The sequence below is a fragment of the Capricornis sumatraensis genome, chromosome 8 (assembly GCF_032405125.1).
Source record: "Capricornis sumatraensis isolate serow.1 chromosome 8, serow.2, whole genome shotgun sequence".
In the NCBI taxonomy this organism is placed as follows: domain Eukaryota; kingdom Metazoa; phylum Chordata; class Mammalia; order Artiodactyla; family Bovidae; genus Capricornis; species Capricornis sumatraensis.
Genome location: NC_091076.1, coordinates 99,394,739 through 99,408,185, shown reverse-complemented (window position 1 = coordinate 99,408,185; position 13,447 = coordinate 99,394,739). Strand labels below are relative to the sequence as shown.

At 41.3% G+C, this 13,447-nt stretch overlaps 2 pseudogenes; one reads left to right on the top strand and one right to left on the bottom strand.

The window, feature by feature from the left end:
• LOC138083673 (RNA-binding protein 4B pseudogene) overlaps positions 1-13,447 on the top strand; it is a 46,302-nt pseudogene that overhangs the window by 8,095 nt on the left and 24,760 nt on the right.
• Positions 10,085-10,202, bottom strand: LOC138084813 (5S ribosomal RNA; annotated as a pseudogene).

Below are 13,447 nucleotides of genomic sequence, written 5' to 3'. Positions count from 1 at the left end.
CATCTTCAGAACTGTTCATCTTGCAAAACTGACACTCTGTACCTATAAACAGTAACTCTCTGTCCACCTCTTCCCAGCCCATGGCAACCACCTTTCTTCTTTCTGTTTATGCGCTCACTACTCTAGGGATTGGGTCAGCATTTTTTTTTTTTCTTTCCTTTAAAGCATTGGTTATATTACTTTGTCATTAAACTCACATATCATTTCCTGAAACAAACTCAGTAAAACTTGAATTAACGGAAGCTAACTAGAATTTGTTTGGAATTCTGCTTTCTAAGGAGGAAAGGAGGAAAATGACAAATGGACCTGTGTCCCTATTTGGGGTGGCATTAATGATTTGATTAGTGACCTATACCTTTGCAGCGACATCTGAAGTGCTTGACAGTTTTAATTCAGGAGTCCTCCTATACTGTAACTTAACAGAGAAATCACATTTTTTGTTTGAAATACTTGCTATGGAAGGAAAAAGTACTGGCATATTTTAGAAGTACTTGCAACAGAGTTGGCACTGACAAGTGTTCTATTAAAATAGAAGATAGAATAGTTGACTAATAATAATGCTTTATTCCTATACCAGGTAGAAACAGACCTGAATTGGACACTTTTTCTAAATAAAGAAGTATAGGTAAAATGTTAGCTTCTTTTTTTTAAAAAAGATGATGTTTAATTCAGGAGAAAAAAAAATTGTCATTATGACAGCTTATCAGTAAGTTAACTTTATAACATTTTCATTGTTGTCCATCCACGTAGTGATGTCAAAATCACTAGCCAACAACCTGGATTTCATTAGATTTTAAAAGATTATGGTCCTGCTACTCTCAAGGAGCAGTTTGTGTGTTGGACTGTCCAAGAAAGGAGTGGGACGTTGGGACTTCCCCTGGTCATCCTGTGGTTAGGACTCCGTATTTCCACTGCAGTGGGTGAGGGTTTGATCCCTGGTCAGGGAACTGCGATCCTCCATGCCATGAAGTGTGACCAAAACTTAAAAAAAAAAATAAAGTAATGGTGGGTATAAAAATTTTGGTCTTCAGTCTGAGAATTTTGCAGTGTGCCTGGGACACCTTCCAGATGTCTGTTTAATCTCTAATGCACTGAAAACCCAGAAAATAACTCTTGTTAAAGTAGTAATTAGCAGTTTAGCCAAATAAGAAAACAACGTGATAGATGCTTGAGAAAACAAGACTTGTAATACCTGCTTATGTGGACAGGTACTTCCGGGAACAGGGGTTATCATTAAAGTCTAAAGTTTGTACTTGAGTCCCCTGGACATGTCTTCTGAAACGTGTTAAGTTCCCTATGGTGTGTAACCTTGTGACTTGTGCCTACATCAGGAACATTTTGCTGAACTTACCCTGGTCTAAAATAATGATGATGATGATGCTGGAGCTGAAAAGACAAAGCCATTCACGTCACCTAACATTTCTCATCATTCTGGACTATTTCAGCCTCCATAAAAGTGACATGGGGGATAAAAGTGGTGTTCTCAATACCTGAAAATAGACCGTACTTTTGCTCAACAAGTTTAAAGATATGAAATAGAGTTATTTAATCCCCCCAAGTGCAAAGAGTTTGGTAGCTAGAATTGTATTTAATCACTGGGGTAGAGACTGTGCTGTGTACACTGGAGACCCAAATCTTGGACTATTGAAGGTTATGATGAATACCTTTTTTTGATGTTAAGTTTTTCCTGTTCTTAAAAAGGCATTGTGCCCCAAATGAAAAACCTTTAGATTCAGGATTCAATAGTTCACCTCTTTTGGACTGTGTCTGATGGAAACTTGGATGCAGCTGAGTGTAATTATGTTTTTCAGCAGTATGACTTATAGTACTGCAGAGATGGGTGTTTCTTAAAGATTTCTTGCCAAGATTGGCTGAAAAGGAGTTTGGTTGTTGTTTTCTTAAAAAATAGTTATTAGGCTATTAGTTGTCCAAATGGAATAATCCTCCTTAAGCCTTTTCAAGAAACACACTTCCAAAAAGGTCAAATATATTTAAAACCAGCCATTATTTACATAGTGTTCAGCCTTCTGCCTAAGCTCTTTTAATCAGCTTTTTTTTTTTTTAAATGTTGGTTATGTCTGTCAGAAACCATTTTCTATTTTAAAGGGATTCAGGTATATGCATGCTAAGTTGCTTCAGTCGTGTCCAGCTCTTTTCAATCCTATGGACTGTAGCCTGCCAGGCCCCCCTGTCCATGGGGTTCTCCAGGCAAGAATACTGGAATGGGTTGCCATTCCCTCCTCCAGGGGATCTTCCCGACCCGGGGATCAAACCTGCACCTCTTACGTCTCCTGCATGGGCAGGCAGGTTCTTTGCCGCTAGCACCACCTGGGAAGCCCCCAAAGGGGCTCAGGAATGGTTCTCATGTCAAAAGCAGCCAGAAGTTCATCCTAGAGTCATCTATTTTTCATCTGCAGAACGGCTACATCCAGTGTCGTCCTCGCCTCTGGACAGTCTCTTCTGTGGATCTGGAGAAGGCACAGCCCATGTGCCTTGCAGGCATCTTTCTTTGAGAATGCTTAAGAGCAAAGGAAAAAAAAGAGTTAGGAGTGATGGCCAGGGCTAATGCATTGTGGTTCCAGGATGGAAGCCAGGCCAGTATTTTGATCACTGGGTTCAGCGTCCACCTTGGGTATCTCTCAGATCTCCAGGTTGGGGTAGAACCTGTTCACCCTGATGGAGATGCTCTTTGCTGCCACCCTGAGCCCCATGACATACCTTTTGGGTGTGTCTCATCTTCAAACTGGAAGATCAGCTTTCTCTCCCTGTGTCTGGGTCTTTCTGAATGGCAGCTCAGCCATACCTTACAGAGTTCATGTTTTAAGTCCTGGTAATTGCTCCACCTCTCACAATGAGTAACATTGCTAAAATGAGGCATCACTTCCAAATGTGATTTTTCTTTCATTTTCTGCTGCCCTTCACTTTGCATTTATCTCCTGGAGCCAGAGTCCTGTTGCCCTAAGTTGGGGTTTCTGGCTTCGGGTGTTGTGGTATGGTGTGGAGTTAGAAGGACTAGTTTGCTGTTTGATTGTCATGAATTGATTTAAGAAGACTGGATTTTTTTGTGCCTCAGTTTCCTCAATTTTCAATACCCCTCTTTTAAAATTTTTTCGTTCTCATATAATTTTAAAGGTTACAGTTCTTTATGGTTATTACAAAGTATTGGCTATATACCCCCTGTTGTACAATACATCCTTAAGCCTAACTTATACCCCCTGGTTCGTTCCTCCCACTTCCCCACTGCTATGTTGCCCCTCTCCACTGGTAACCACTAGTTTGTTCTCTGTGTCTGTGAGTCTGCTTCTTTTTTTGTTCACCAGTTTGTTGTATTTTATAGATTCCACACGTGAGCAATATCATACAGTATTTGTCTTTGCCTTCTTTCAGTTAGCATAGTGCCCCCGAAGTCCATCCACATTGCTGCAAATGGCAAGATTTTGTTCTTTTTTATGGCTCAATAGTATTCCCATACCTGTCTTTTTGCCTCCACGAGGGTCTGATCACATGACATATAAGCCCATCTGGTCAGTGTAAGAGACAGCAATCATTGTCCACGTGTGGGTGCTGTCTGAACACCTGGTGATCATGCGTTCCCTGAGCTGTGCATGAAATGACATGATCTCATTACCTTTAAATGCCTTTATTTTAGAAATCCATCTAGTACAATACTCACTTTGGGAGTCTGTACTTTCCAAATGGCCTGTGGGAAAGAATCCCGAGGTGTCCAGGGGGATCCAAGTTTGTCCTGTGGAAACGTTATGTCATAGTAACAAATGCTTCAGGATTAGTTTATTTCCAGCCCTGCAGAGGCTATAAATTGCTTCCTAAATTTTTATTTTCCAACATCGTGATGTTTATGTTGCTATGGTGGTGTGTCTCTTACTTGGGTTGTCAAGATTGTCATTGGAAATAGATGGGCCAAAATAACCGCTTTAACAGGTGGCTGTGCTTTGTGATGTTGTTTGTAAAACTATTTTCTGAAGTCCAATGAGAGTAAATCACGCAACTGTGCCCTTTACTGTATTTTGTATTTTAGAACATTCTTTTTTGTTGTTGTTGCAACACATTTTCCTCTTTCCGTTTCATATATAACCTTTCCCCTTTATCAAGCAGCACCAAGTGGATTTCCTGTAGTAACCCAAGGCAAGATTTCAGCTCATTTTATTTAGCCGTGGCTGTCCTTCCTTATTTTGTGTAATTGGAACCCTCCTCCTAAAAATAATCCTTCTTTTTTTAAATCTGATTCTTTTTATAGCTGATGTGCTCTTTATTTAAATAAACCTCTTTTTAATATGCCATTGATATATATATATATGTTAATACATACACATATACGTATATACACACATATTTTTATACACAGACTTCCTCCCCAATCCTGTGGACTTCCTCTGTTACTGACCTTTCAAAAATACTGAACACGGTACTCTAGAGCAAGGGTCAGTAAACTTTTTCTGTAGAAGGCCAGATAGAAATATTTTAGAGTTGCAGGCTGTAAGGTTGCAATGGCTAAACTCTGACCCTGCTACATGAAAGCAGGTGGAGACAGTACGTACATGAATGGGTATGGCTGTGTTCTGATAAAATTTTATTTATGGACCCTGAAATCTGAATTTCATGTAATTTTCACATGTCATGGAATATTTTTCTCTTGCTCTTTTTCACCCCATGCATAGCTCATGGGCCATATAAAAACAGGTGTTGGGTGTCTTCCCTAGTCCAGTGGTTAAGACCCCATGCTCCCAATACAAGGGGCCCCAGGTTCAGTCCCTGGTTGGGGAAGTAGATCGCGCATGCCACAGGTGAAAAAAAAAAAAAGGATCCCACGTGCTGCAGCCAAGACCCAGTGCAGCTAAATAAATAAATAATAAATATTAAAAAAAAAAAAACAGGTGTGGGCTGGCTTGGGCTCAAGATATTGGAGGAGCAGTGCTGAAAATATGGGAAGTAGTTACTTCATCACCCTATGCTCTGTTGATGCTTGAGCATTAGCATCGTCAGTTTTGGAAGCGGCATCAGTTTTGACTGATGAGGTGATCGGTTCACCCTGGTCTTAACCACGTGACCTCCTGGCAATGCTGTCTCTGCATCCAGATTTTTGTTTGAAATCTACAAAAACAAGCAGCCTGATAGCAACAACAGCCATTATCGTAGGACTTTGAAATGTAAATGTGATGATCAGCATCTGCTGATTTCAAGTTTGACAAAATGTTTTTGGTTCATGTTTCTGTTATTTACTGTGTTAGCTAGTCCTCTTCACTTAGTGCCAGGTGTGATAAGCATAGCTTTCTGTCTTGATCCAACAGCGCAGCGACTTTTCAGTCACATCCAAATCCTAAAATATAGGTCATCGCTGCTTACCTTGGTTGCAGAAACCAGTAAGCACTTGGGTATAGAGATGAAGCCCTCAATTATATTAATAAGATTAAGAATGGATTATTCACTGCTTCCTTATTAGTTTTAATTTTTTTTAAATAAGGTTCTCATGAGATATTTTGTGAAACAGTTTAACTACAATTATAATTTACCATGCAGAGGAGAAAATTTAGTAAATGGTAAAGCCCTTAAAAAAAAAGTGTACAAATATTTAATTAAAATCATATATCTGTCTATGGGAATATTTACTTAGCAAGGCTTTGGTTTTTCACAAGAGAAGGGGAAACAGAGAGGACCAACATTTACGGAACTTTCTAGTATGCCAGGACCACTGTGTTTATTACCTCATTTCATCTTTGCAGTTATCCTGCAAAGCATTAGTCGCTCGGTCTTGTCCGGCTTTTTTTACCCCATGGACTGCAGCCCGCCAGGCTCCTCTCTCCATGGAATTCTCCAGGCAAGAATACTGGAGTGGGTTGCCATTTCCTTCTCCAAGATCTTTCAAAGTGGATGCTTTTATCTCCATTTTATAGATGTCGAAACTGAGGCTCACTGGATTTGCCAAAGTCACCCAGAGAATCAGTGGCAGAGCTGGCTTCTGATGCACAGCACTTTGGCTACAAATTTCCATTTGCTTTCCACAGCCAAAGAGAAGTTGCCCCTCATTCTTTATCAAGTTATTTGTGTTAATTTAGATAGTCGATCCTAAAAGGGATATATGTTCCTGGAATGATATATTTCTGGAGTGTATATCTGTAGAAACTGTGATATAAAATAAAAATATTGACCTTCTTAGTGGAAAGAGTATGTTCAAGTTGTAACCGGCATTTGCCGATCTTAGGTAAAACTGGAAACTAGAATCAATTTTCAATAACCTTACAGTGACATAAATCTTGAAGGAAGCCTTAATTGTTTTTAGAAAGCTTCTGTGTTTATCTAGACTGTACCTTGTAAAAAAGGCATTTCAAGATGTCATTATATGAATATTCAGAAACTAATAGAACCTAGATAAAAATATGCGATAATCTATAGATATCATTTATGTTGGGGCTTAAAAATACATTACTTCAAGTGAAAAACAAGTCTTGGAAACAAGTTCTTTACAATTCCATGTGCTTTTAATTCCTTAGCCTGAGTCCTTAAAAGCAGATTTATAAAAGGGAGATGAAACAACTTCTCAGGATACAAATTTGAAACTCTAAAAGTATTGATATTTTAATTGTGTGAAATTGATTCTTTAATTATAGCTGGTGCTGGGAATGACAAAACCCTTGCTGAGGTTATTCCATGAGGAAGCTGGTTTTTTGGCTCTCCGGAGCTGGTGGCCACTCATGCTTTAGGTTATAAGCTCTTTGGAGGATGGTGATTGTCATGCCTCTTTCTAAAAAATGCTGCCTCTTTTTCTTTCTTTTTAATGGTGTTTTGCACACTGTGGTTTCTTAGTTAAGGTTGACTATGAATTTATGGTCATTTAACTTAAGATCACAAGTCTGTTCTCTGTGTCTGTATCTCCATTGTGTGTGCTTAGTTGCTCAGTCATGTCTGACTCTTTGTGACCCCATGGACGTAGCCCACCAGGCTCCCCTGTCCATGGGGATTCTCCAGGCAAGAATACTGTAAGGGGTTGCCATGCCCTCCTCCAGGGGATCTTCCCAACCCAGTGACAGAACCCAGGTCTCCCACACTGCAGGCAGATTCTTTACCATCTCAGCCACTGGGGAAGCATCTTCATTGCTGCCCTGCAAGTAGGCTCATCAGTACGACCCTTCTAGATTCCATATATATGTGTTAATACGATATTTGCTTTTCTCTTTCTTACTTCACTGTGTATAATAGGCTCTGGAGTCATCCACCTCATCAGAACTGGTTCAAATGTGTTCCTTTTCATGGCTGAGTAATATTCCAGTGGATGTATGTACCACAGCTTCTTTATCCATTCATCTGCCGATGGTGGGATGAATTGGGAGAGTAGCATTTAAACATATACTTTACCATACATAAAATGGATAACCAGTGGGAATTTGTTGTATAATGCAGGGAGCTCAAATCTGGTGCTCTGTGACAACCTAGAGGGATGGGATGGACTGGGAGGAGGGAAGGAGGTTCAAGAGAGAGGGGACATGTGTGTACCCATGGCTGATTCATGCTGTTGTATGGCAGAAGCCAACACAATATTGTAAAGCAATTATCCATCAGTTAAAAAATAAAATAAATTCAGATCCAATTTTTGTGTTGATTGTGGTTTGAAAAACAGGAAAAGGGTATATTAATTGCTCTTTTAAATGTTTTATTTTCTATTGAATACTTATGAAGCAATACACCCATCTACTCATTTGCCCAGTTTAATAAGTAGAATGATAACAAGTTCATTTAGCCCTCTATGTGACCCCAACTGATCCCAGGCTGTCTATACACATGGCATCCCAGAGGAGGTAGTCTTTAACAGCTTGCTGGGGTTTTTCTCTATTAACTTTTTGTCTTGAAATATAATTCATATAACATAGACTTCAGTCTTATAATAAGTGTACAGATCAGCAGTTTTAGTGTATTCACAAAATTGTGTAGCCATCACCACTCTTATTCCAGAACATTTCTACCATTCAAAAAGCAACTCTGTACCCACTGGTAATCGCCTCCCCAGCCCTTGGCAACCACTGATCTACTTTCTATCTTTACAGATTTGCCTGTTTCAGACATTTCATATAGATGGGATCATGCAATACATGGCTCTCTTTGCCTTAGCATGGCGTTTTCATGATTCCTTCATGTCGTGTGAGTCAGTACTTCATTCTTTTTTATAGCTAAATATTACTTTATTGTAGGGATATATCACATTTTGTTTTTACAGTTATCAGTTGATGGACCTTTGGATTGTTCCTACAGTTTCAGTTCTGCTGGATAGATACACCTAGAGGTGGAATTGCTGGGTCTTGTGGAAAGTCTGTTTAACTTATTGAGGAACTGCCAGAGTGTTTTCCACAGTTGATGCACTGTTTTACATTCCCACCAGTGGTGTATGAGTGTTCTAGATTCTCTGAATCCTAGCCAACACTTGTTACTTTCTTTTTTTAAAAATAACTTTTAAAAGTATTTATTTCTTTGGCTGTGTAGGGTCTTGCTTGCTGCATGTGGGCTCTTTTGTTGGGGCTCATGAACTTTAGTTGTGGTGTTCCAGCTCAGTAGTTGCACCATAGAGGCTTAGTTGTTCCATGGAAGTGGGATCTTATTTCCTCAAACAGCGATGGAACCCATGTCCCCTGCATTGCAAGGTGAATTCTTGACCACTGGACCACTAGGGAAGGTCCTCCTTTCTGTCTATTTTATTCTAGTCATCCTTAGTGGGTGTGCAGTTGGAGCTCAGTGTGGTTTTGAGGATGAGATGGCTGGATGGCATCACCGACTCGATGGATGTGAGTTTGAGTGAACTCCGGGAGATGGTGATGGACAGGGAGGCCTGGTGTGCTGCGATTCATGGGGTCGCAAAGAGTCAGACACGACTGAGTGACTGAACTGAACTGAACTGAATGACGAGTAATCCGTCTAGTCAAGGCTATGGTTTTTCCAGTGGTCATGTATGGATGTGAGAGTTGGACTGTGAAGAAAGCTGAGCACCGAAGAACTGATGCTTTTGAACTGTGGTGTTGGAGAAGACTCTTGAGAGTTCCTTGGACTGCAAGGAGATCCAACCAGTCCATTCTAAAGGAAATCAGTCCTGGGTGTTCATTGGAAGGACTGATGCTGAAACTGAAACTCCAATCCTTTGGCCACCTCATGCGAAGAGTTGACTCATTGGAAAAGACTCTGATGCTGGGAGGGGTTGGGGGCAGGAGGAGAAGGGGACGACAGAGGATGAGATGGCTGGATGGCATCACCGACTCAATGGACATAAGTTTGAATGAACTCTGGGAGTTGGTGATGGACAGGGAGGCCTGGCATGCTGCAATTCATGGGGTTGCAAAGAGTCGGACACGACTGAGTGACTGAACTGAACTGAACTGAATGATGAGTAATACTGGACATCTTTTCTTGGGCCTATTGGCTATTTGCATATCTTTGGACACATTTCTATTCAGGTTACGTTGTCCTTTTATTGTTGGGTTCTCAGAGTTCTTTCTATATTCTGGATGTTAGACCCTTATCAGGTAACATGATTTGCAAAAATATTCTCACATTCTGTGGGTTGCTTTTCCACTTTCTTGATAATGTCCTTTGAAGGCCAAAAATTTTAAATTTTTATTAAGTTCAAGGTATCTACTTTTTCTTTGATTTCTTGTGCTTTTGGTGTAATATTTAAGAAATCATTCCCTAATCCAATATCACGAAGATTTATACTTACGTTTTCTTCTAAGAGTTTTATCATTTAAGCTCTTATATTCAGGTCTTTGGTCCATTTTGAGTGGATTTTTGAATATGAAGTGAAGTGAATTGAAAGTGTTAGTCGCTCAGTCATGTCTGACTCTTTGCGATTCCATGGATGTAGCCCACCAGGCTCCTCTGTCCATGGAATTCTCCAGGCAAGAATACTGGAGAGAGTAGTCATTCCCTTCTCCAGGGGGTCTTCCCGACTCATGGGTCAGACCTGGGTCTCCTGCATTGCGGGCAGATTCTTTACCATCTGAGCCAGATGTTTGAATGTGATATAGAGGAATGATCCAAATTCATTCTTTTGCATGTGAATACCCATTTTGTCCCAGCATCATTTTTTAAAAGCCTATAGCACCAGTATTCCCAGGTGGTCTCCCATCCAAGTACTTCCCAGGCCTGATCCTGCTTCACTTCCATGATCAGATGAGATTGAGTGTATACAGGGTGGTATGACCAAAGACTCAGCATCATTTTTGAAAAAGACTATTTTCCCCCTTATATTGCAGAACTCAATCTATTTTACTCAACATTTTGATCCTGAGATTGAAACACATGGCCCTGATTCATTCATTTTTTATGGCTGTATGCTGCTGCTGCTGCTGCTATACCTCATGGACCGTAGCCCGCCAGGCTCCCCTGCGCATGGGATTCTCCAGGCAAGAATACTGGAGTGGTTTGCCATTTCCGTCTCCCAGGGATCTTCCTGACCCAAGGATCAAACCCGTGTCACTGCACTGGCAGGTTGATTCTTTACCACTGAGTCACCTGGGAAGCTAAGCCCTTATGGCTGTATAGTATCCTTCATATGAATCTGCCATACTGTATTTAATTCATTCTTCGATCCATGCACAGTGGGTTGTTTCCAGAGTTTTGCTTTTCTGAACACTGTGGCTGGTAACATACTTGAGCATGTGTTTTACTTCCCACGTGTGAGAGTCTTTCTGGGGAATATGCTTAGGAGTGTAGAGTTATGCACATGTTTCCCCAAAGTAATTGTAATATTTATGTTCCTATGAGCAATGTAGAAGAGTTTACATTTGGGAAAATTCAGTTTTAGATATTCTATTTGTTTAGTGTCTCTTTGAAAAGTCATTACCTAAAGGAAAGAAGTAGTAAAAAAATTTGCAAGTGGAATTTGCCCCTTAGGCTTCTGATATTTTATTAGCAAGAATTGTTCTAAACAAGCAAAAGGCCAATAGCTGGAGAACCGAGTATCCAATTAGTATCTCTGTAAATTTGTAAATATTAGTGTGAGGCTTAAACAGATCTTTAGCTGGTTGAGATGATGAAGCTTTTGCTAGTAGTAAATAAGGGTGTATGTTTGTTCACTAAAGCAACATCACTGCTAAGTCGCTTCAGTCATGTCCGACTCTGTGCGACCCCATGGACGGCAGCCTACCAGGCTCCCCCATCCCTGGGATTCTCCAGGCAAGAACACTGGAGTGGGTTGCCATTTCCTTCTCCAATGAATGAAAGTGAAAAGTGAAAGTGAAGTCGCTCAGTTGTGTCTGACTCTTAGCGACCCCGTGGACTGCAGACTACCAGGCTCCTCTGCCATGGGATTTTCCAGGCAAGAGTACTGGAGTGGGGTGCGATTGCCTTCTCCGAAGCAACATCACACCAACCTATTATTACTCTCTTATATAGGGTCTGGAGCTACTATAGTGTAGCAGTTGGCAGAATCAGGGCACCAAGAGTACAGGGGGGAGGCTTCCCTTTCTTGGAGCCCACATATTAGTGCAGAATAGCTATGCTAAGACCAAATTGTGTCCATGGTGATGAGAAACATACCCTATCTCATCCTATAGCATTATGCAAAAGTTGACTGACAAAGTTGAGTTAGGTGATACCTAGAACCTTGAAGGAGATAAAAGTGTTCTCTGCTTGTGATTACAGGGAGTTACACCTGGAAAACACAACAGGCTCTATACTGGACCACAAGTGTGGTCCAGGTAGATGGGCGTCAACAGGGATGGCCATGTAAAAGGTGAAGAAAGGCCTTTGGAAGGGAGACAGATGGGAGATGCAGGCAGCTTGCCTGGCAGCATCAGAGAAACATGTGGGAAAGTGCTCCAAGTCAGAGTGGGACTCAGGGACAGGATGTCAGTTACAAAGCAGGAGTGAGGGAAGAGGAGATTGGTAAGATGCCCCAACCCTAAGGGCACTCAGGCCTTGTATTCCAGAAACTGAAACTCGAATACAAGGAGGCAACTTGATCTCAGGAATAAGTTGATGTTATGCCTAGTGTCATAAACTGAATGATTATGTCCCTCCCAAATTCATATGTTGAAACCTAATCCCTAATGTGATGGTAGAAATGGGGTTTTTGAGAGGTGATTAGGTCGTAAGGGTAGATTTGTGTCATGAATGGGATTAGCATGCTTATAAAAGAGACCCCCCAGGGACTTCCCTGGTGACCCAGTGGCTCAGACTCCAAGCTGTCAATACAGGGGGCCTGGGTTCAATCCTTGTTCAGGGAGCTAGATCCCATATGCTACAACTAAGACCTGGCGCAGCCAAATAAATAAACCCAGACCACCTTGAAGGTTGTCCCACTAATTTGAATAATAAGCCCAAACTCCCTAGCACATATCCTTGTCAGATGGACTCTCAACTCAGCTTTTCAGCCCTATTAGGTGTCTTCTGCTTTCAGACATTCATTGCCTGCCACACCAGGCTGTGTATATAGACTGCCCCAGCCCTTGGCAGTTGCCGTGCAGTTCAGAGCAGAGGTCTGCAAACTACATTCTGTGGGTCAGTTTTTTTTTTTTTTTTAAGCAATAAAGTTTTATGGGAACACAGTCTCATTGCTTTGCTAGCACACTGTCTATAGCCACTTTCTTACTACAGTGGCAGAGTATAATAGTCATGACAGCGTCTGCATGCTAAAATATTTGCTATCTTGTTCTTTAGGTTTAACACCCCCTGGCCTAGAGTTAGAAACAGGCAGCCAACCACAGAAAAGAAACACAAATGGCTAGGAATAATGACATGGTCACGAGGAATGCTGTGCCATAGAGAACTGCAGGCAGAGGGGAACCTCTTTCTGCAGGGTGCTCCCCGTGCATCTGCGTGTACAGCCGAATTGAAATTCTCATCGTTTTCTAGCTCTCCTCTGTGTGTTTCTGACTCCCAGTCTTTGCCCGGCCTCTCCATCTACTACGCTTTTTTGTTACCATTCACTGCTATCAAAATGTTACCTTCCCCTCCACAGAGTCGGACACGACTGAAGCGACTTAGCAGCAGCAGCAGCAGCTCAGGGGTCAGATGGGATGCTACATTCTCAGAGAAGGTTTCCTGTCTCCTCAGCCGTAATTCATTTCTCTCCTGCCTTTCTGTTTCTTTTTTTTTTCTTTTGGCTGCTGGGAACGTGGGAATCTTAATTCCCTGACCAGGGATTGCACCTACAGGCCTTGTATTGGAAGCGCGGAGTGTTAACCACTGGACCACCAGGGGATTTCCATCTCTTGCTTTTCTTTAGCTCAGGAACCTCTCTGGGTGTCACTTCCATTAGATATGAAGTTTCTTAATACCAAGACTCACATCTCATTCTACTCCAAATCCCTATGGTCAATACACCCTCTTTTACAGTGAGTTTAAGTCTTTTTACATGACATTTAAAGTCCTCCAGGGCAGACTTCTCCCAGCCTCATCTTTTGCCCCTGTCCTATCCTTTGACCAAATCAAACTAATTATGGTTTTCCAA